Here is a 22,400-nt window from a genome sequence, read left to right as displayed (position 1 = left end):
CTCTGCATGAGGACGCTCGAGTCCCTTTGCATCTCAGATCTTTGGATTTTCTCCCCATTTAGAAAATAATTTGCACATTTATTTCTTCTACCAAAGTGCAGGACCATGCATTTTCCAACATTGCAATTCATTTACCACTTTCTTGCCCATTCTCCTAATTTATCTAAGTCCTTCTGCAGACTTCCTGTTTCCTCAACACTACCTGCCCTTCCAATCTTCATATCAACTGTAAACTTGGCAACAAAGCAATCTATTCCATTATCTAAATCATTTATATACAGCATAAAAAGAAGTGGTCCCAACACCGACCCCTGCGGCACACCATTAGTCACTGGCCAACAACCAGAAAAGGATCCTTTTATTCCCACTCACTGTCTGGTACCAATCAGCCAGATTGCCAGAAAATTTCTTGTAATACCACGGGCTCTTAACTTGGTAAGCAGCCTCATGTGTGGCACCTTGTCAAAGACCTTATGAAAATCCAAATATACAACATCCACTACATCCCCTTTATCTATCCTACATGTATTCTCTTCAAAGAATTCCAACAAGTTTGGTAGGCAAGATTTTCCCTGGAGGAAACCATGCTGACTTTGTCTTATCTTTTCCTGTGTCACCAAGTACTCCATAACCTCATCTTTAACAATTGACTCCAACATCTTCACAACCACTGAGGGTGAGATCATGCTAACTGGTCTATAATTTCCTTTCTGCTGCCTTCTTCCTTTCTTAAAGAGTGGAGTAACATTTGCAATTTTCCACTCCTCTGGCACTGTGCCAGAATCCAATGATTTTTGAAAGATCATTACTATTGCTTCCACAATCTCCACCACTACCTCTTTCAGAACCCTAAGGTGCAGTTCACCTGGCCCAGGTGACTTAAGTACCTTTAGCTCTTTCTGCTTTTTGAGCACCTTCTCCCTTGTAATAGTAATTGCACTCACTTCTCTTCCCTCACACCCTTCAACATCTGGCACACTGCTAGTGTCTTCCACAGTGAAGACCGATGCCAAATACTCAATTAGTTCATCTGCCACCTCCTTGTCCCCATTATTATTTCTCCGGCCTCATTTTCTAGCAGTCCTATATCCACTCTCATCTCCCTTTTATTTTTTACATACTTGAAAAAGCTTTCACTATCCACTTTTATGCTGTTTGCCAGCTTGCTTTCATATTTCATCTTTTCCCTCCTAGTGATTCTTTTAGTTGCTCTCTGTAGGTTTTAAAAAGCTTCCCAATCCTCTGTCTTCCCACTAATTTTTGCTCTGGTACATGCACTCTCTTTTGCTTTTTAAATTAGTTTTGACTTCCCTTGTCAGCCATGGTTGTACTATTTTGCCATTTGAGTATTTATTTGCTTTTCAAATATATCTATCTTGCACCTTCCTCATTTTTCCCAGAAACACACACCATTGCTGCTCTGCTGTCATCCCTGCCAGCATCTTCTTCCAATTTACTTTGTCCATTTCATCTCTCATATCACTGTAATTTCCTTTACTCCACTGCTAAATCAGATTTTACTTTCTCTCTACCAAATATCAAGTTGAACTCAATCATATTTTGATCATTGGCTCCTAAGGGTTTCTTTACCTTAAGCTCCCTAATCACCTCTGGTTCATTACATAACACCCAGTCCAGTATAGCTGATCCCCTAGTAGGCTCAATAACAAATTGCTTTAAAATACCATCTCAAAGATATTCAACAAACTCACTCTCTTGAGATCCATTACCAACCTGATTTTCTCAATCCACCTGCATGTTGACATCTCCCATGACTATCATAACATTGTCCTTTTGACACGCCTTTTCTGTTTCCTGTTGTAATCTGTGGTCCACATCCCAACTACTTATAGGAGGCCTGTGTATAACTTCCATCAGGGTCCTTTTACTCTTGCAGCTTCTTAACTCAACCCACAATGATTCAACATCTTCCAATTCTGTGTCATAGCTTTCTACTGATGTCATGCCATACTTTACCAGCAGAGCCATGCCACCGCCTCTGATGACTTAAGATAGAAGATAAAGGAGCAGAAGTAAGCCATTCAGCCCATCGAGTCCCTCCGATACAACATATAACCTTGGGCATTCAGCTCCCAACTACAACCATCTTTCAGCGACGATTCAGTGATGACCACAACATCATACCTGACAATCTGTAATAATGCAACAAGATCATCCACCTTATTTCTTATCCTCCATGCATAACACCTTGAATACCATATATTTGCTCCCCTTTCTAATTCTGCATCATTAATGGACTGATACTCGCCCTGCTGGCTGCAATTATGTCCTATAATCTGCCTGCCCTTCCTGACAGATTGACTGCATGCTATCTTTGCTTTTTTACATCTGTCCTATCCTGAGTCGCTTCACTCCAGTTCCCACCCCGCTGCCAAGTTAGTTTAAACCCTCCCCAACAGCTCTAACAAACCTGCCTGTGAGAATATTGGTTCCCCTCGGGTTCAAGTGCAACCCAACACTTTTGTACAGGTCATACCTCCCCCAGAAGAGATCCCAGTGATGCAAGAAACTGAAGCCCTGCCCCCTGCACCAGCTTCTCAGCTATGCATTAACTTGCCAAATCGTCCTGTTCCTACCCTCACTGGTGCGCGGCACAGGCAGCAATCCAGAAATAACTACCCTGGAGCTCCTGCTTCTCTACTTTCTACCTAGCTCTATAAATTCTCTCTTCAAAAAGGCTCAAACAGTAAGCCGGGAAATTATAGGCCGGTAAGTTTGACATCGGTAGTAGGTAAACTATTGGAAGGAATACTAAGAGATAGGATCTACAAGTATTTGGATAGACAGGGACTTATTAGAAACAGTTAGCATGGCTTTGTGTGTGGTAGGTCATGTTTAACCAATCTATTGGAGTTTTTCGAGGAAGTTACCAGGAAAGTGGATGAAGGGAAGGCAGTGGATGTTGTATACATGGACTTCAGTAAGGCCTTTGACAAGGTCCCTCATGGGAGGTTAATTAGGAAGATTCAGTCGCTAGGTATACATGGAGAGGTAGTAAATTGGATTAGACATTAGCTGAATGGAAGAAGCCAGAGAGTGGTAGTGGAGGATTGCTACTCTGAGTGGAGGCCTGTGACTAGTGGTGTGCCACAGGGTTCAGTGATGGGTTCATTGTTATTTGTCATCTATATCAATGATCTGGATGATAATGTGGCAAATTGGATCAGCAAATTTGCTGATGATACAAAGATTGGAGGTGTAGTGGACAATGAGGAAGGTTTTCAAAGCTTGCAGAGGGATTTGGACCAGTTGGAGGAATGGGCTGAAAAATGGCAGATGGCATTTAATGCGGACAAGTGAGAGGTATTGCACTTCGGAAGGTCAAACCAAGGTAGAACTTACAAGGTAAATGGTAGGACACTGAGGAGTGCAATAGAACAGAGGAATCTGGGAGTACAGATACATAATTCCCTAAAAGTGGTTTCACAAGTAGATAGGGTTGTAAAGAAAGCTTTTGGTACATCGGCCTTTATAAATCAAACTATTGAGTATAAGAGTTGGAATGTAATGGTGAAGTTGTATAAGACATTGTTAAGACCAAATTTGGAGTATTGTGTGCAGTTTTGGTCACCTAATTACAGGAAGGATATTAATAAGGTTGAAAGAGTACAGAGAAGGTTTACAAGGATGTTGCCAGGACTTGAGAAACTGAGTTACAGAGAAAGATTGAATAGGTTAGGACTTTATTCCCTGGAGCGTAGGAGAATGAGGGATGATTTGATAGAGGTGTATAAGATTATGATGGGTATAGATAGAGTGAATGCAAGCAGGTTTTTTCCACTGAGGCCAGGGGAGAAAAAAAAGAGGTCATGGGTTAGGGGTGAAGGGGGAAAAGTTTAAAGGGAACATTAGGGGGGGGGCTTCTTCACGCAGGGAGTGGTGGGAGTGTGGAATGAGCTGCCAGATGAAGTGGTGAATGTGGTCTCACTTTTGACATTTAAGAAAAACTTGGAAAGGTATATGGATGCGAGGAGTTTGGAGGGATATGACCCAGGTGCAGGTCAGTAGGACTAGGCAGAAAAATGGTTCAGCACAGCCAAGAAGTGCCAAAAGGCCTGTTTCTGTGCTGTAATGTTCTATGGTTCTATGGTTCAGCATCTCTGCTTTTCCTTCCTATGTCATTGGTACCAATATGTACCAAGACATCTGGCTGCTCTCCCTCACTCTCCAAAATGTTGTGGGCCCAGTCCAAGACATCCCTGATCCTAGCACCTGAGAGGCAACATACTATCCAGGTGTCCCGATCATGTCCACAGAATCTCCTGTCAGTTTCCCCTGACTATTGAGTCCTTTATCACTACCATTTCCCATGCTCAGTACCAGTAACCTGGTCTCTATGGCATTCCCCTGGGAGGTCATCTCCAAAGTGACATACTTATTATTGAGGTTGCTTTTATCTCCTCTCTGTGCAGAGGTAGCTGATTGGTAGAATTTGCTGAAATTGATTTTGGTGCAGAGAAGAGACATATTTGCCAGTTACTCAGTTCTATTGCTGTCTTGTATTTCATACTGGAACTTGCAAGTAAAATATAAATGCCAACCAGCTTCTGCCCAGTCCAACATGGTTGAATAGCCTGCCAAACCTCAATGATCACTGCGGCTGGGAACTAGATCTTCACTGACATCTAAGAAGGAACAAAGTCTATCTATTATTTCTACATGTATCCACCCAATACACAGTACTAACAGATTTATACATCCATTATTGCTTGTTCAAAATCTTTATCAATGCTGCCGTATCAAATATACTGGGGTGAGGAGAACATGGGGGCTGACACGATGATGCTGTTGGTGTCAACTGAGTATTCAACGCAAATACAAAAGTGCAAATAGAGAACAGAAAACCAGAAATGATACCTAAACACAGAAATAAATTCAGCCCAGAAACATCTTCTGAATTTTCCAGGTTATGTTGAATAAGCTCCTTTAAAATGGAGATGTATTCATTCTGGGGTTGGAAGGGTGGTGACATATATTCTGTTGTTCTTTTATAATTCTTACTGCTTTTAATCATCTCAAACTTGGTAGAACCAAAGGCATAGGCAACAGATCTGACATTAGGCAAAGTAGCAGGTTTTTGAGAGCCAGTGGCAACACTGAACTAAACTTGTCGAACTTGCAAAAGCAGGAGGCTATAGATACAACCTCAACATGCAGTGACACTTGGTGCTTGTGTACTTCAGTTCAACGCACAGATTGCTGCAGCCACATACAAAGGTAGAAAAAGGGTGATGTCTATGTTGAGTAAGTTTCTTCTTCTTTTCTCTGGAAACTTGTAAATTCATAACCTGTCACTAAGAACCTTGATCATAGGCATAGCGTAAACAGTGGAAGTAGCACACCACTTCACATACTGACAATCTGCCCACCTCATCAAGGAGCTCCTGACTATTTGTAGCAGTCTGCAGCTCTAAAATAGGCTTATCTAGAAATGATCAAACTAGGCTACAGTAAATCATCCTTGACCCCTTTGTGAGGGATAACCGAGTGTAAGATGGCATTCACATGCCACCTTACAGGTTACAGGCTCTTAACTGCTGAACCCTTTGGCCAGGATTAGACAATGAAGGATTCACATGGGGTTACAAGTTCAATGGATAATAAACTGCCATATCTCTGAACTATATCAAATGAGAATTGAAACCTTCAGGAAAAGCCAGCAGGTTTCTGTGAAAACCATAGTTCCCTGAATTAGAACTAAAATAACATTATGTCTGCATCAACAAGATCAGTGAAACTGACTTTACCACAAACATTCAGCTGTTGTAGTTTTCAAAGTCTCAACTGCTTTTGTTTTAGGAAAGCACCTGCACTTTAGGTGGGCTCAGCTTAATGCTGGAAATCCACCTCCCTTTGCTGATGTTCAGAGCACTATGGCATTTGTCTACTTTATGGTAGAGCCCCTTTGTATAGCATGAGCTAGTGTGACAGTGGCCAGTATAGTGGTGACACCACCAAGATAATAAGTTGCTTGGATACGTGAAGGCCAGCTTCAACTCTTTCAATGTTCTGCTTGCTAACAGGCAGTTGCACTGGCATAATACTAACTATAGTGCAAACGCACAGTCATGAGTGGCATGGCAGCATATTGCATCGCCAGCAATCACTGATCAGTGTTTAATTCCCACTGTTGTTTGAAAGGAGTTTATGCGCTCTCCTTGTGGCTGTGTGGATTTCCTCTTGGTGCTCCAGTTTCCTCCCACATTCCAAAGGCATACAAGTATGAGTTGTGGGTATACTATGTTGGTGTAGAAACATGGTGACACCTGCGGGCTGCCCCCAGAACAATCCTTGCTTATTTGATTTCATGCAAAAACCATGCATTTCACTGTATGTTTCAATGTCTGTGACAAATAAAGCAAATTTTTAACTTTATAAAGCAGCAAATCCTATACTAAGCAATCCTGGCTGGAACTCCAATCCTTGCTCATCTTCCATCTCCACATTATGTTCAGCATAGTAACGAGGCTCTGAGGCTTTTGCCTCAGAGTTCCAACAATTTGACTTTGATCCTGACCTCTGCTACTGACTGTGCAGTTTGAATGTTCTTTCTGTAACCTCAAGGGTTTCTACCAGGAACTCTGATCTTCTCCCACATCCCAAAGTCTTTAGGTTAAATAGCCGCTGTGAAACACCTGCACTGAAGGAGGCCGGTAAGAGGGTCAGGTCAATGTTATGGATATATGAGAGAGGGCATGTTACAAGAAACCCAATATGGGAATGGATTAGAGGGATTACTCAGACAGCCAGTGAAACCTCAATGGACCAAATCCCCTTTCAATGTTGATATGATTATGATTATGATTATGAAGCCTTGACATTTTCATTTGAACTCATTGGCAATCAACTCTCATTCATCTATGGTAAAATTCTCGTCCTTCCTAACTATCATTGGAATGCCTGCCCTCACTACTGTTCATGTGAAGCCCTGTCTTAATTAATATTCATTGGAATGCATGCCCTCACTGAATGTCATTGGAAGTCATGGAGTCACACAGCATGGAACCAGAAACTTCAGTCCACCAAGAGTGCATTGGCCATCAAATACCCATTTACATGAATCTTGCACTAATTCCATTTTATTCTCCCCACATTCATATCAACTTTCTCCAGACCCTACTGTTCATTTTCTCCAGTGAAGCTCACACCTTCATTAATCCTCATTTGAATGTCTCTCCTCACTAATCTTTCTAGGAACTACTTTCCCCTCTAATCTACATTGGCCACCAACTCTCTTCTGCTGATGACAGAAGAATTTTGCATTGAGATTACTGCCTAGTCTGACCTCTTCCTTTCCTCCAGACCTCTCATTCCCCTGATTTCCACAACTTGAACTACCTTGACTTCTTTTCGGTCACAGCTATGCTTTTAATCATCACCATGTAATTCCTCTCTAATTGCCTCTGCCTCAACACCTAAGCCCACTCCTTTAGACTGATTTTTGACCACTTCTAAGTTATTCTTTGGTCCAGGGTCTATTTCCCTCTCATCAGAATGTAGCAGATTGAGCTTTTATGTCTATTCATGCTCTTTTGCTAGGTGTTTCTGTTGAATGTACAGAATTGGGGTGGCAACTTAAAATTCAAGTTTATTTCTACAATTTTCAAATGGAGCAAGTCCTTTCTTTACTACCACAACAAATAACCACAGTTGTTCCCTCCATGAGATTGTGCAAAACTCCTCATTACTGCAGTTCATTACTTGTACACAGCAGTGGTATGAAAGTTAGAGCTGCTGAAGGAGCACAAAAAAAGGAGAAAAATGGACCATGCCCACGTAGTTGGTCTTATGCCATTCTGGTGCTCAGTCAATGAAACACAAATGCAGTTATTGACCAAATGTAGCAAAATTACTCCACAATAGACATAGAAATTAAAGGAGGAAATCACTCAGTAATAGAAAACTTGGATATCATGGGTGCAAATATTTTATGCTAAACACTCTACTCATCATATATTATATCTCAAAATATTCAGAGAAATTTCTTTAACCAGAGGGTGGTGAATTTGTGGAATTCGTTGCCACAGGCAGCTGTGGAGGCCAGGTCGTTGGGTGTATTTAAGGCAGAGCTTGATAGGTTTTTGATTGGACACAGCATCAGAGGTTATGGGTAGAAGGCCAGGGAATGGGGCTGAGGAGGGCAAGATAGGATCAGGCATGATTGAATGGCGATGCAGACTCGATGGACCAAATGGCCTAATTCTGTTCCTATGCCATAAGACATATTCACCTACTTCTTTGCAGAAAACTATTTTGCAAAACTATTGTGCAGAGAACACAGCAACAATTACCTCCATCCTTCCTCCCATTAAAGAGCCAGCATCTTATTATAATATTTAAGTTTCCCATTGAAGACTGTGGAAATTTGACAGCTTTCTGCTTTAATCCGTGCAGATAAAGGCAAATTCTGAACCCTCTTCAGAACTGTCCAGTCTGCTTAATAACACAAGACCTGGCAGGGGGAAATCAAGCCTTCTGTGCACCTTGGGAATTGCTGTCAGTGTACATAGAGGAACGATGGGAAGAACTTGATAGGAGGGTAATTTAACATTCTCTAGCTCAAATTAGCACAGAAGTCTAAAAGCACCACTCGGAAGAATCAATGCCTAGTTTCATAAATTAGGATTTCTATTTGGCATCTAGAGAGCTTTATAATACCTGTAAAAATTATTGTATTCAATATGTGAAATAAATGTGCTCAATGTTATAAAATGAGGCAAAAGATTATAGGGATTTATCTCAAGAGATCCAGAATACAAAAGGTGAAGAAGGGGTAGTTCAGTTGTAAAGACTAGGCAGACCCCATTTAGAGTATCCACATAAATGTTTATTTTGGTGGGTGAGAAGGATTAGGTATCAAAGGATATGAGAAAAGAGCATAAATAGAGCTGAGAGATAGGCATAACTATGGTCTGACAGAAGGATTAGGGTCACGGGTCAAAGTCACAGTGCTAACTTCAAAATCTAGCCAGAATGCCAGTTTAACTGGAATATCTATAAAGAACGTTATGGAAATACTCACAGCTCACCATGGCAATATCCAATTCAAGAGCCTCAGATGAATTTAGCACGACACAAGAACAAAAGGAACATGATTATGAGTAAGCCATTCAGCCTCATGGAGTTTGTGCCACTATCCAACAATATCAGTTTCCAGCCCTACCCCCAAATCCATCCATACCCTGAATATCCTCAACTCCATTCAATGACTGCCCTTTGGGATAGAGAGTCCCAGGAATTCACTATGTTCTGAGCAAAGAAATATGCAAATTGGCTTTACTGATTGAAGCATCAGTAACAATGTGACAAAAGGAAGATTTTAAAAAGTTAGGAAAAAAGAGCCTCATAACTGCTTATTCAACTGTTTGGATTTAAAGGGCACAGATGACTCTTTAATATTTAATTTTCATACACAACTTGCTTTACTAATTTACTGCACTGATCCAACTGGCTATGATTATGGAGACAAGCACAATGTATAAATATCCAAGAGTTTGCGATTAAAGCTTAGAGAAATGATTGAACATCTTCTCTTTTGGTCACAAAAGCCATCACAAATAGAGTGCCATTTCCTACTGAGTAGAGTCCAATTTAAATAAATTGTTGCTTTATAGTGCACCGTCAAAATTATAGTCACAGAGAGATGCAGAACAAAACAGAAACAGCCCTTTTTGCCAACCAAACCCAAGCTGACACTCAACCTCCAAAACCTAACTTAACCCATTTTATTCTCTCCATAGATTGTATCATATATGTATTTTATATATTGTAAAACATATTGTATTACTCTGGAAATTTGACCTGACACTTCCTGCTTGTATCACACTTTAGCCTCCGATGCGAGTTCTGTAATATGCTATGTTCCTTTTGGAGAATTTCAGAGAAAGTTAGCCCACGTTGCACCAGAATCTATCATCACTGGTCACTTTCAGAGCTAATGGTTTTTACTAGTGCTATGCCACTCTAGGCCCCTACTACAGGAAATGCACCTACTTACCTATTATCTTTTGAAGCTCACTATACACAGTACCCAATACCTTTTCCCACCAAACACTAACCAATCCCACACACCAGTCCCCATCAAGGACATCTTCAATATTCCCCAAAAACAGTCCATCGAGGACATCTTCAAAAGGAAATGCCTCAAAATGGTGGAATCCATTACTAACAACCCCCAACACCCAGGGTGTGCTGTTTTCTCACTACGAATATCAGCGAGGAGTTACAGGAGCTTGAAGACACACATTCAATGCTTCAGGAACAGCTTCTTCCCCTCTGCCATCAGAATTCTCAATGGATAATGAATCCATGAACATTATCTCTCTGTTTTTGCCTTTGGCCCATCTAGTCTGCCAAAATATTAATCTGCCTCATCCCATCAACCTGCATTGGGGCCATAGCCTACCATAACCCTCCTATCCTTGTACCTACACAAACTTCTCTTACATGTTGAAATCGAATGCAAATCCACCACTTGCGCTGGCAGCTAATTTCACATTCTCACCAACTTTCTAAGTGATGAAGTTCCCTCTCAGTTTCCACTTAAACAATTCACCTTTCACCCTTAACCCTTTCACCTCTACTTCTCGCTTCACCCAGCCTCAGTGAAAAAAGTGTGTATACATGTATCAAAGGTGGCGACGAATCAGCATACAGGAGGGAGATTACAAACCTGGATGAGTGGTTCCACCACAACAACATCTTACTTAATGTCAGCAAGGCCAAAGAGCAGCTTATTGACTTCAGGAGGAGGAAACCAGAGGTCCATGACCCAGTCTTCATCAGGGCATCAGAGGTGGAGAGGGTCTGCAACTTTAAATTCCTTGGTGTTATCTTTTTAGATGACCTGTCCTTGGCCTAGCACATAAATGCAATTATGAAGAAACCACAGCAGTGCCTCTACTTTCTTAGGAGTTTGCAAAGATTCAGCATTCAGATTAAGATGTGTAGTGGAGAGTATATTGACTGGTTGCATTACAGCCTGGTATGGAAACACCAGTGCCCTTGAATGGAAAATCCTACAAAAAGCAGTAGGTACAGGCCAGTCCATCGTGGGAAAAGCCCTCCCCACAATCTATACAGAGCACTGTCACAGGAAAGCAGCATCCATCATCAGGGACCCTCACCAGCCAGGCCATGCTCTCTTCTCACTACTTCCATCAGGATGAAGGTACAGAAGCCTCAGGACGCACACCACCAGGTTCAGGAACAGTTATTACCTCTCAACCATCAGGCTCTTGAACCAGAGGGGATAGCTTCACTCAACTTCACTTAACCCATCACTGAACTGTTCCCACAACATATGTACTCACTTTCAAGGGCTCTTCATCCCTTGTTCTCAATTGTGTATTTATTTATAATATGTAATACCCTGGTTTAAGACCATACTTTATGTTATTAATACAGTTATGCTGTGGGTATTTTACTTTCTGCAGATTTTATCAAAATGCGATTAACTGTTACTTTAATTACATTATACAACTGAGTATATCATATCATATTGTTTCAAATAAAAATGAGCCAGTAGGATTACATGTTAATGTTTTTTTTTCTAGAGAGCATGGGATTGAAGAATGAAGAAGAAGGAACTAGACAACATGCATCGGAGAAGAACATAGTGAAATGCTCACAGAACCCATTTGGAAGAACAGATAACAATGATGAAAAATCTTCATGTAGACTATACAGATAACTTTTAGTTAGATAGTGAGCACATGATATTGAAGAAAGTTTGACATTTTTTCCTAGAAGTTGCATGAATATTTGTTTCCTGGGACAGGTTCTTCAGTGCAAAACCATTTCGGTATAACGAGTAATCGAAGAGGAGCAACATTGAGCTCCAACAATTATGTGCACGACATAGACTATTATATATACTGGCCTCCTTCTTATTTTGTATTATATAGTATTATTGTGTTTGTTATAATTTAAATATTTTTGTCAATGTAATTTCAATCTAAGTTTATACTGGTGTGAGTTAAATTATTGTTTCCTGGTCAACAGTAAATTTGCCTGGGTGTGTTAGTGTTCATTCAGTAATTGCCTTCGTTTTCCCTTGGAAGGAACATTCAAACTTTCCTGTTTGTGTGTACCCAAATTGTATTTACCCTAGACATGTTTATTTAATGGAAATTGACCTCTTTCATCGTTATTCCCATGCATTGTTGAGTTATGTTGCTGTTAGGTTGAATTCACAGTAATAGCTAACTCATTGCAAGTTTATGGTGAGAGGGTTACAATTATTATTATTTCCTGTTTTTCTTTCTTTTTGTTTTATCACAGTTTGTTGTCTTTTACACACTGGTTGTCCACACTGTTGGTGTGGTCGACCATTGATTCTACAATGGTTATCAGATTTATTGATCTCCCCCCAAGAAGATGAATCTCAGTGCACACAAAATGCTGGAGGAACTCAGCTAGCTAGGCAGAATCTATGGAAATGAGTAAATAGTTGATGTTGTGGGCCAAGACTCAGGACTGGAAAAAAAGATGAGGTTAGAGCAAGAAGGTCAGGGGAGGGGAGGAAGAAGTACAGGGTGGTAGGTGAAAGGTGAAACCGGGAGAGGAAGAGGGGTAGTAAAGAGCTGGGAAGCTGATTTGTGAAAGAGATAAAGGGCTGGAGAAGGGGAAATCTGATAGGAGAGGGTAGAAAACCATGAAAGAAAGGGAAGGGGAAGGAGCACCAGAGGGAGGTGATGGGCAGGTAAGGAGATGAGGTGTGAGAGGGAAATGGGAATGGGAATGCTGAAGGGAGGGAGAATTACCGGAAGTTTGAGAAATCGATGTTCATACCATCAGGTTGGAGGCTATCCAGACAGAATATAAGGTGTTGCTCCTCCAACCTGAGTGCATTTTGTATGTGTTGCTTGGATTTCCAACATCTGCAGATTTTCTCATCAAAATGAATCTCAAGGTTGTATATGGTGACAGATATCTACAGTACTTTGATAATAAATTTACTTTGTAACTTTGAAATCTCCCCCCACTCTCCTATGCTCTAGGAAATAAATCCCTAACCTATGCAAGCTTTCCCATTAACACAGGTCCTCATGTTCTACCAACATCCTTGTAAATTTTCTCTGCACTCTTTCAATCTTAATTGACATCTTTCCTGTAGGTAGGTGACTAAAACTGCACACAATACTACAAATTAGGCCTCAACAACGTCGGATACAACTTCAACATAACATCCCATCTCCTGTTCTCAATACTTTGATTTATAAAGGCCAATGTGCCAAAAACTTTCTTTACAACCCTATCTACTTGTGATGCCACATAAAGAATATGAATATGTATTCCCAGATCTCTTTGTTCTCCAACACTCCTCAGTACCCTACCACTTACTGTGTTAAGACCTACCCTGGTTTGTCCTCCCAAAGGGCAACACTTCATACTTACCTGCCATTTATCGGCTCATTTTTCCAGCTGGTCCAGATCCCGCTGCAAGTTTTGATAGCTTTCTTCGCTGTCCACTAAGCCCCTAATCTTGGTGCCATTTGCAAATTTGGCTGATCCAGTTTACCACATTATCATCCAGATCATTGATATAGATGACAAACAACAATGAACCGGGCGCTAATCCCTGTGGCACACCACTAGTCACAGGCTTACAGTCTGAGAGGTAACCATCTCCTACCACTCTCTGGTTTCTCCCACAAAGCCAATGTCTAATCCAATTTCCTAGTTCATCCTGAATGATAAGCATCTGAACTGTCTTGATCAATCTCCCATGTGAGACCTTGTGAAAGTGTTTGCTAAAGTCCATGTAGACAACATCTACTGCTTGCCTTCATCAACTTTTGTGGTAACTTCCTCGAAAGACTCTACAAGATTGGTTAAAAATGACCTACCACACACACTATGTTGACTATCCTTAAACAGTCCCTGTCTATCCAAATATATCCAGTCCCTTAGAATACCTTCAATAACTTTCCAACTACTGATGTCAGGTTCACTAGCTGATAATTTCCTGGTTTATTTTCAGAGCCTTTCTTAATCAATTGAACAACATTAGCTATTCTCCATCCTCCAGTACCTCACCTATTGTAAAGATGTTTCAAATATCTCTGCTAGGGTCCATGTAATTTCTGTACTATCCTTCCACAAGGTCCAAAGAAACACCTTGTCAAGCCCTGGAGATTTATCCACTCTAATTTGCCTCAAGACAGCTCTCCTCTGTACTCTGTATACGATCCATGACCTCACTGCTGTTTTGGCTCACTTCTACAGACTCAGTGTCCTACTTCTGAATATATGCAGATACAAAAATCCAGTTAAGATCTCCCACATCTCTTTCAGCTTCATGCATAGATGATCAGTCTGATCTTCCAGAGGAGTCATCTTGTCCCTTGCAATCCTTTTCCTCTTAATGTAGAAGCCCTTGGGATTCTCCTTCACCTCATCTGCTAAGACAACTTCATGTCTGCTTTTAGCCTTCCTGATTTCCTTCGTAAGTGCTCTCTTGCATTTCTTATACTCCTCAAGTACATTATTTGCTCCTTCCCGCCTATACCTGCTATGCATCTCCTTTTTCTTAACCAGGGTCTCAATCTCCCTTCAAAACCAAGGTTCCCTAAACTTGTTATCCTTGCCTTTTATTCTGACAAGAACATACAAACTTCGTACTCTCAAAATTTCACTCTTGAAGACCTTCCACTTACCACGCACACCTTTGCCTGAAAACGCCTGTCCCAATCCACACTTGCCAGATCCTTTCTAAAATCTCCCATCACAATTGGCCTTTCTCCAATTTAGAATCTCAAACCAAGGACCAGTCCTATCGTTCTCCATAATTATTTTGAAACTAGTAGTATTATGATCACTATATATTTCTTAATATGAACTTATGGTGTGTTTTATGTACAACACTGTACCACTGCCACAAAACAAATTTCACAACATATGTTAGTGATAATAAACCTGATTCTGATTTGGATTCTGACCTCCAGTCTTGTAATAGTTCTGACCACTAACTGATCCCAATATCTAATTATTGACTCTTTTTCTGACTACATCATCGTGCTTTGATCCACATAGACTCACTTCCTAGTACAGTACACAGTGCAAAACTAATGCCACAGACCTATAATTACCTAAGCCAAGGTGTTTATATCTAGTTTTCTCCATTCATTTTGTAAAGTATGAGGCAATATCACAGCAAGCTTCTACTTCACTCAGAGGACCGTGATGGTGGGTCTCTCTTCCCACCATCACGGACATTTACACTACACGCTGCATCCGCAAAGGAAACAGCATTATGAAGGACCCCATGCATCCCTCATACAATCTCTTCTCCCCCCTGCCGTCTGGGAAAAGGCTCCAAAGCATTCAGGCTCTTACGACCAGACTATATAACAGCTTCTTCCCCCAAGCTATCAGACTCCTCAATACCCGAAGCCTGGACTGACACCTTGCCCTACTGTCTTGTTTATTATTCATTGTAATGTCTGCACAGTTTTTGTGCACTTTATGCAGTCCAGTGTGGGTCTCTAGTCTAGTATAGCTTTCTCTGTGGTTTTTTTTTATTACGTAGTTCAGTCTAGTTTTTGTACTGTGTCATGTAAACCATGGTCCTGAAAAACATTGTCTCATTTTTACTATGCACTGTACCAGCAGTTATGGTCGAAATGACAATAAAAGTTGACTTGACTTGACTTGATTTTTCATGTAACAAGATGTCTATATGTAAACTAATAGACCAAAAATTGCTTCCACATGAATTTCTCAATAGGGACTGTGAGATCATGACTACAAATGACAACCTTGCCTGCTTTTCTCACTAACTCTTTACTAAGAGGAAGGTTGTTGCTTAAAGGCGCTCCAAACTTCTGCCTAGAAAAGATAGTAGAGTTCATGCTTTACTTGAGATTCCTCGTATCATCAAACTCTATCAACATAACCCTCCATAAATTCCCCCCTCCCCAATACTTTCTTACTTAGCTCAGTTTCCCTTAATGCCTAGAAATTGCATTTCACCTTTGTTGTGTATAGTGGGAATGCCAAATCTAGACAAAAATTGTAGTATTGGATGCAATTAAGCACACCACAATACTAGTGTGGTATCCACCAAACAGATGCACTAACCATGCTTAGTCTTGGTCTTAATACAGAGCAGTCACAACTTATTGGAGGTGCTATTGCCAATTAGTGCCAATTAGAGATGGGCATCAGCCTCTAGAGGTACACTTCCCATACAATAACACATGTTATGGCTCTCATACAAGAGAGGGAAGCAAAAGAAGGGAGAGAACACCAAGGTTCCTGGGAAAATGAGAGCCGGTGAATGAGATTCATGACCAAAAGGAAAATTCCAAGGCAATAGATGAGTAACTGAAAAATGATCATCACTTGATATGTCAAGGCAACCTGTACAGCATAGTAAATAATTTTCTTACACACACACTTCCTGCTCCCTGTACACATATTCCCCACCACCCCATCTCCTAAGTACTCCATCACTGCCTTCCAAACTTATTCCCCATAAAATGATTGGTGCACTGAATTCCATCCCAGAAATTCTTACATATGGATAAAACTAATAAATGTATAAATTGAAGGGCTCTTTGCAAGATATCATCTACTGAGCCAGGAATTATCACACATCAAGAGGGTGAGGGTGGTGGTGGTGGAGGATAGGAGTGTGTGATCACCTAATTTGTACAGAGCCTCATCATCAGGGTAGAGCAGAGGATCCTCCTCCTCACAGACAGAGGGACCAATGTGGGATCCGTTAATGTGGGTTCCATAGTGGTAGCAAAACGAACACTCCATTTTCACACTATCTGAGGATTTCAAGGACTGTAATGAGTTTACCTGTCAGGCCTCACAGACAGGCACCTCCCAGTCTCCACCCAGCTAATAGGAGTCACCTGCCACTCATTTCCAACTTATCACCTGCAGCCTATTTAAACCCAGCTCTCATCCACAGTCCTTGTTCACTTATCGACCAGTTGCTCCTAGAGTTTGGTTAACTTGTTAAGTACCTGTTTTCTCTTGTTTTGTGGACCTTTGTGGCTTGTTATTTTGCAGTTTATTGTTAAGGCTTTTGCTCACTGCTAATTCATCTCTGCTGTTCTGCATTTGGGTCAAGCCTCCTCTACAGTTCCTGACATTACTGAGCTTTGGAGTTACCTTGTGACAAACTATGTGGCCTATAAAGCAACATCTAAATTAAAAGATTGTGCATCTTGTTATTTTGTGACAGCTAAATCAGTTATTTGCTTGACATGAGTGTTCCAACATGTGTTAGGAAAGCTACCAACATGCATTACACAATAGTTGACATGATTAGATGTGCTTCTACTGCTGGTAAAATGTCAGCATAATAGTAAAGGATCCCAACCAGAAGTGCCCCATCAATTTTACAACTGATACAATCTCATATGGAAATGGCTACTACCATGAGTTATTGTGGATTGCTCAGCACAGTGCAATGTGATCCAGTTTCTAGGCAACTAATATCTGAACTATCCAATTTAACTGTTCCTTGTTATAGTGAATTATCACTTCAAGTGTTCTCAAGATGCCTTCAAGTCTTATGGTCATTAATTCCTTGGTGACTAGCTTGTAATGATGGGCACAAGGTTTGCAGCTTCCCAGAAGTAGAACACACTCTCAATATTTACAACATAAAGCTCTTCCATATTTTTTCTGGTCTATAAATGTCAGCTGTCAGCTTTCTCTTTCTAAAGAAAATCTCTTTCCAAGTTTTTTTTTAACTCTGCCTGATAGCTACAGTATAACCTCACAGTTCTGGAGTCCTTGAATCACTCACTTGGAGTATTGAGAGCAGTTTTGGGCCTCTTATTTCAGAAATGATGTGCTGATATTGAAGAGGGTTCAGAAGAGGTTCACGAGAATGATTCCAGGAATGAAAGGCTATTGTATGAGGAGTGATTGATGGCCCTATGCCTGTACTCACTGAAGTTTAGATGAAAGGAGGGGGACTCTCACTGAAATCTATCAAATGTTAAAAAGGCCTAGATAGAGTGGATATGGAGAGGGTATTTCTTATGATAGGGGAGTATAGGACCAGAAGAGACAGTTTCAGAATAGAGGGACATCCATTTAGAGCTGAGATGAGGAGAATTTCTTTAGCCAGAGGGTGGTGAATCTGTGGAATTCGTTGCCACAGGTGGCTGTGGAGGTCAGGTTATTCAGTATATTTAAGGTGGAGGTTGTTAGGTTCTTGATAAGTCAGGAGAATGGGATTGAGAGGGAAAATAGATCAGCCATTATGGAATGGCAGAGCAGATTTGATGGGCTGAATGGCCTAATTCTGTTCCAATGTCTTATGGTTACTCTGTGGCCATTTCCGTGTCTTTCTCTAATCTCTCCACTCCTACAATGCTACAATGTTCCACATATTGTATTCAGTTGTTCCATCATGGCCATCTGTGCCTTCAGCTGCCAAGGTCCAAGGATCTAGAATTCCCCTGCTATATTTTTCTACTTGTGAATCTCTTTTAAGATCTTTCTTGAAATCTATCTTCTTTAACCAAGTACCTGGCCACCTTCCCCAACGTCTCGATAAGTAAGGCTTGTTGTCATACTGTGAAGTCACCTGGAACATTTTGCTAAGTTGAAGATGTTGAATAAACAAAAGGATTGCCAAAAACATTTATTGCTCTCTCTCTCTCCAATGACTGGTTAGTCTTTTTATGATGTAGTGCCAACAGTCTAAGTGTGGTCTAGTCAACTTTGATGTTTGCTTAGCACAACAGCTCTACATTTCAACTCCTTCTGGTACAAATAAACCATAGCTCTTGGATCATTTTGGTCACGAGCTTCCTGATTTGTATTCACATCTTGTTCTTCTGCCTCACATGCTCTCATATTTTTCTCATAGATGTTCTCATTTTCCAAGAACTATAAGACTTTGTTGTAGCAAAATGGACATCCTGTGTACTTGCCTATAATGAAATATATTTTATGTTTAAAGGCCTTGAGCATAAACCAGGAATTAGATACATTTTTAAAGTCCTTGTCCTTTTCAAAGATTGTTTAAGCACTTGGTGTTTTCATTTTAATAGGTAGTATGATAATAACTCATTTCTTGTGGACCAGACAGCTTTAAAAAAATTGCATCATCAAATAAAGAACTAAAGAACCAGTACAAAATGTCAATAAGTCACAGAGATAACACATCAACATGATCTTCAGCCCATCAAGCCTGTACTGACTATCAACAACTCATTTGTACAAATCCCATTTTTTAAAATTTCCCACATTCCTGCCAACTCCCCCCAGATTCTACACTATGGCGTAATTTACAGCAGACAACTGACCTATGAACCTGCATGTCTTTGGGATGTGAGAGGTAACCGGAGCACTCCAAAGAAAGCCATCCAGTCATATGGAGAATGTGCAAACTCCACCCGGACAGGACCCCCTGTTCAGAACTGTACCAAGTCCCTGGCTCATCGATATCATTTAATAAAGATAAGAATATCAACATTTGGAGACATTATCCATCTCACATAGGGAGTGGTGCCCTTTTGGATAAATTTCCTGAATGGAGATGGAAAGAAGCAAATTCAGTGAAACCTTGAGCTGCATTTAGGCCTCATCAGATAATAGGATCCTCAACAATTTTATTACCTGCGTTTGTTCATTTTCCAATTATATTTAAGATATTTCCAATTTAACCAGAAAAAAGTTGAATTTGCCCTAATATAAGCAGAAAGTGTTGAGTAAATAGGGTTGTATGTCAGGCACAAAAGCTGAAATTACTTTACAGGGTGACACTTCAAATAAATCCAATGAGGCCAATGGGAGAAAATGTTTTCAAATATGCCTAGTTTGATAAATGGTATTTTAAAAGAAAACATTCTTTCAACTGATTTGCAATCTATGCCACTTGCTCTACCTAAAAAAAAACACATTTAATTTTTGCTCGTGAACTTCAATTGTTAAGTCGTCGCTTAATCCTCTGTACTACATTATACCGTCACCATTTCTGGAATGTTTTTTTAATGCTTAAGATATTTATGCCAACAGGAGCTCCCAATCGGACACCACAAACATCAACTCGCATTCGCTACATGACGATGACATGTAAAGGCGTGCACGCTTAAGATTTGACTATCAACAAATTAATTACTGTAGCTTGGTAACGATTTTTTTCTGATATGGCATTAGGACACTAATACATAAATTGCAAAAAACGACATAAATAATATCATTTAACGTCTTCTGTTTTTTAAAACAGTTTACTCTTATTAAATAATAAAATAAATGTTTAACTTTCAGTTGAGGAGAATGTCTTTTTTCCCCACCTACCTGGGTTATTTCTGGATGACCTGATTAAGCATTGCAATCGCGATGCCTTGCACACCAAGTGTATTGGAAATGGTTTTTAGTTCAAACTTCCTACATTGTACATGTAAAATGTACCACCACATTCCAAGCCGGAAACGCTTCCTCAGGTCTCGATCACTTTAACCTTTTATTTTAACCAGAAACAATTCGCGCCCTCAAGCAATGATCATCACACGCGAAAAAAAATGTTATAGTGTGAAAATCCATCCTTATCATACATTGTTAGCAGTTAGCTTCTACAATAAATCTAAGACCACCTGAAAAACAAAAAGCCAGATTTTACGTGATCTTGTGTTAATTCGAAAGTAAGCGTTTTTTTTACCTGAAAATGGAGCTTTTGAGTGAAACTTAGCCTCCCTTTAAATACGGCTGTGCTCACACCTTTAATCGGCAATCGGGTTCCAAATGCGACTGGAATTCCTTCATTTTCTTCTTCCCGCGAGTGGTTTTTAGCTGGCGAGCATTTGAGTTATCTGTCAACCCCTAAAACTGGTGTCTTATGACAGTTGTGTGCTGGCTCCTGATTTTGGGATGCCCCGCCGTAGACCCGCGTATCCGTCCTCCGTCTTTCTCTCCGCCCCCTTCTTTCACTCTCTGTGTGGTTCGCTTCCCTTTTCCCTCTGCGGGTCAGGACTAGTTCTTCTGTGACTCTCTCCCCTTCAGCGTTCGTCTCCGGCTTCCTGTTGAAGCTCGTATTGTAAACTTCCTCAGCCGACTAGTTTCACATTCAGTCAAACAGGGCTCTGACAGCATTTCTCAAAACTATAGAAAAGAAAAATTATTGGCATAACAGATCACAATAATTTACACCAGTCATGGTAATTAACAATTAACTGTAAACTTATAGAAATAATGGTATTGTCATTAAAATTAAAAATGATAACATTGAAGTAAAATTTCAACTTTAAAACGCCTACTTAAAATGAGAAATAAATTATTGAACATTATATTTTTCCTTATCTTGATAGATATATAATTGTTTAAATTATAGAGACAGACAAGTCAGTAACTCACCTATAACTTACTCCCTCCAATACCCACCAAGACCCCTGCAGACTAGAGAGGATAGGAGTTGTCCTTTCTTTGGATGGATTTTATTCACTTTAATATATATATTGGTATAGATCTAGATACTTTTTTTAGGATTGAAATTACATAAGTATTAATTGCATTAATTTTTCAAATGGCCTCTTTTTTTTTCAGTAACTTTGTCTTGGAATGCAGCTGACCTTGACCATCTGGAGGTGGATTGTTCCTTGGTGAAAGTAGATATCCATTCCAGCCTTGGTTGGGTCCACTCATTGAAATCAGAATACTGGAACCATTATGGGATAGGGCAGGATTTTTAATTGCAAAGCTCCCTAAATAGCCACTTATTTTAAAATATGATTACCACTGGCTTTTTTTTATATAAAGCCACAGGCTAAGAATGCCAGAGGCCTGGATCAGCTCTAATGCTGGATGCTGTCTATGTTGACTTTGCATAGTCTCCCTGTGATCACATGGGATTCCCCATCTGCTCATTTCCTCCCACATCACAAAGATGTACAGGTTGCTAGGTTAGTCGGCCACTGTAAATTGCCTGTAGTGACTGAGTGGCAGAATCTGGTGGAGTTGAGGAGGATGTGGAGAGAATGTTTTAAAATGGGATTAATGTAGGATTGGTGTAAATGAGTTGATGGATGGCATGAACTTGATGGGTTGAAGGACCTTTTACCATGTTGAATCTTTTTGTGATGCTCTATGATCCCTGTGACTGTCATATTACTTCTGCTGGGCAATGAAACAAAAGTCAGGGGAAAAAGACCCAGTTGTAATATTATCCATGCCAAGTGTCATTTATCATTCTTTGTATTTCTCATTTCCAGAGGAAGCTGAAGTAAAACTCTTTGTTTACACTACCAAAGCAACTGTAAAAACAGACTTTGATTTTTCAAAGAAATTCTATAATTAAAACACAACATTTGGGTTTTAATTATATAAATTGCTGTGCAAGAGTCAGATAGCCAAGCTACTTTTGCACTTTTCTGTACTATTCTCTGTAAACTCTAGAGATTGTT

General features: G+C 40.2%; 1 protein-coding gene across 3 annotated transcripts in view; it reads right to left on the bottom strand.

Moving 5' to 3' along the window:
• arhgap27 (Rho GTPase activating protein 27) overlaps window positions 1-20,969 on the bottom strand; it is a 245,426-nt gene extending 224,457 nt beyond the window's left edge. For all 3 annotated transcript variants that reach the window (XM_059955699.1, XM_059955701.1, XM_059955700.1), the window contains exon 1: window positions 20,663-20,969. The gene's annotated coding sequence lies outside the window, so the exon portion shown is untranslated. The remainder of the gene's footprint in view (window positions 1-20,662) is intronic.
• Between the last annotated feature and the right edge of the window lie 1,431 nt (window positions 20,970-22,400).

This window comes from Hypanus sabinus, chromosome X1 (genome assembly GCF_030144855.1).
Source record: "Hypanus sabinus isolate sHypSab1 chromosome X1, sHypSab1.hap1, whole genome shotgun sequence".
Taxonomy (NCBI): Eukaryota; Metazoa; Chordata; class Chondrichthyes; order Myliobatiformes; family Dasyatidae; genus Hypanus; species Hypanus sabinus.
This window is presented reverse-complemented; position numbering and strand designations above follow the sequence as displayed.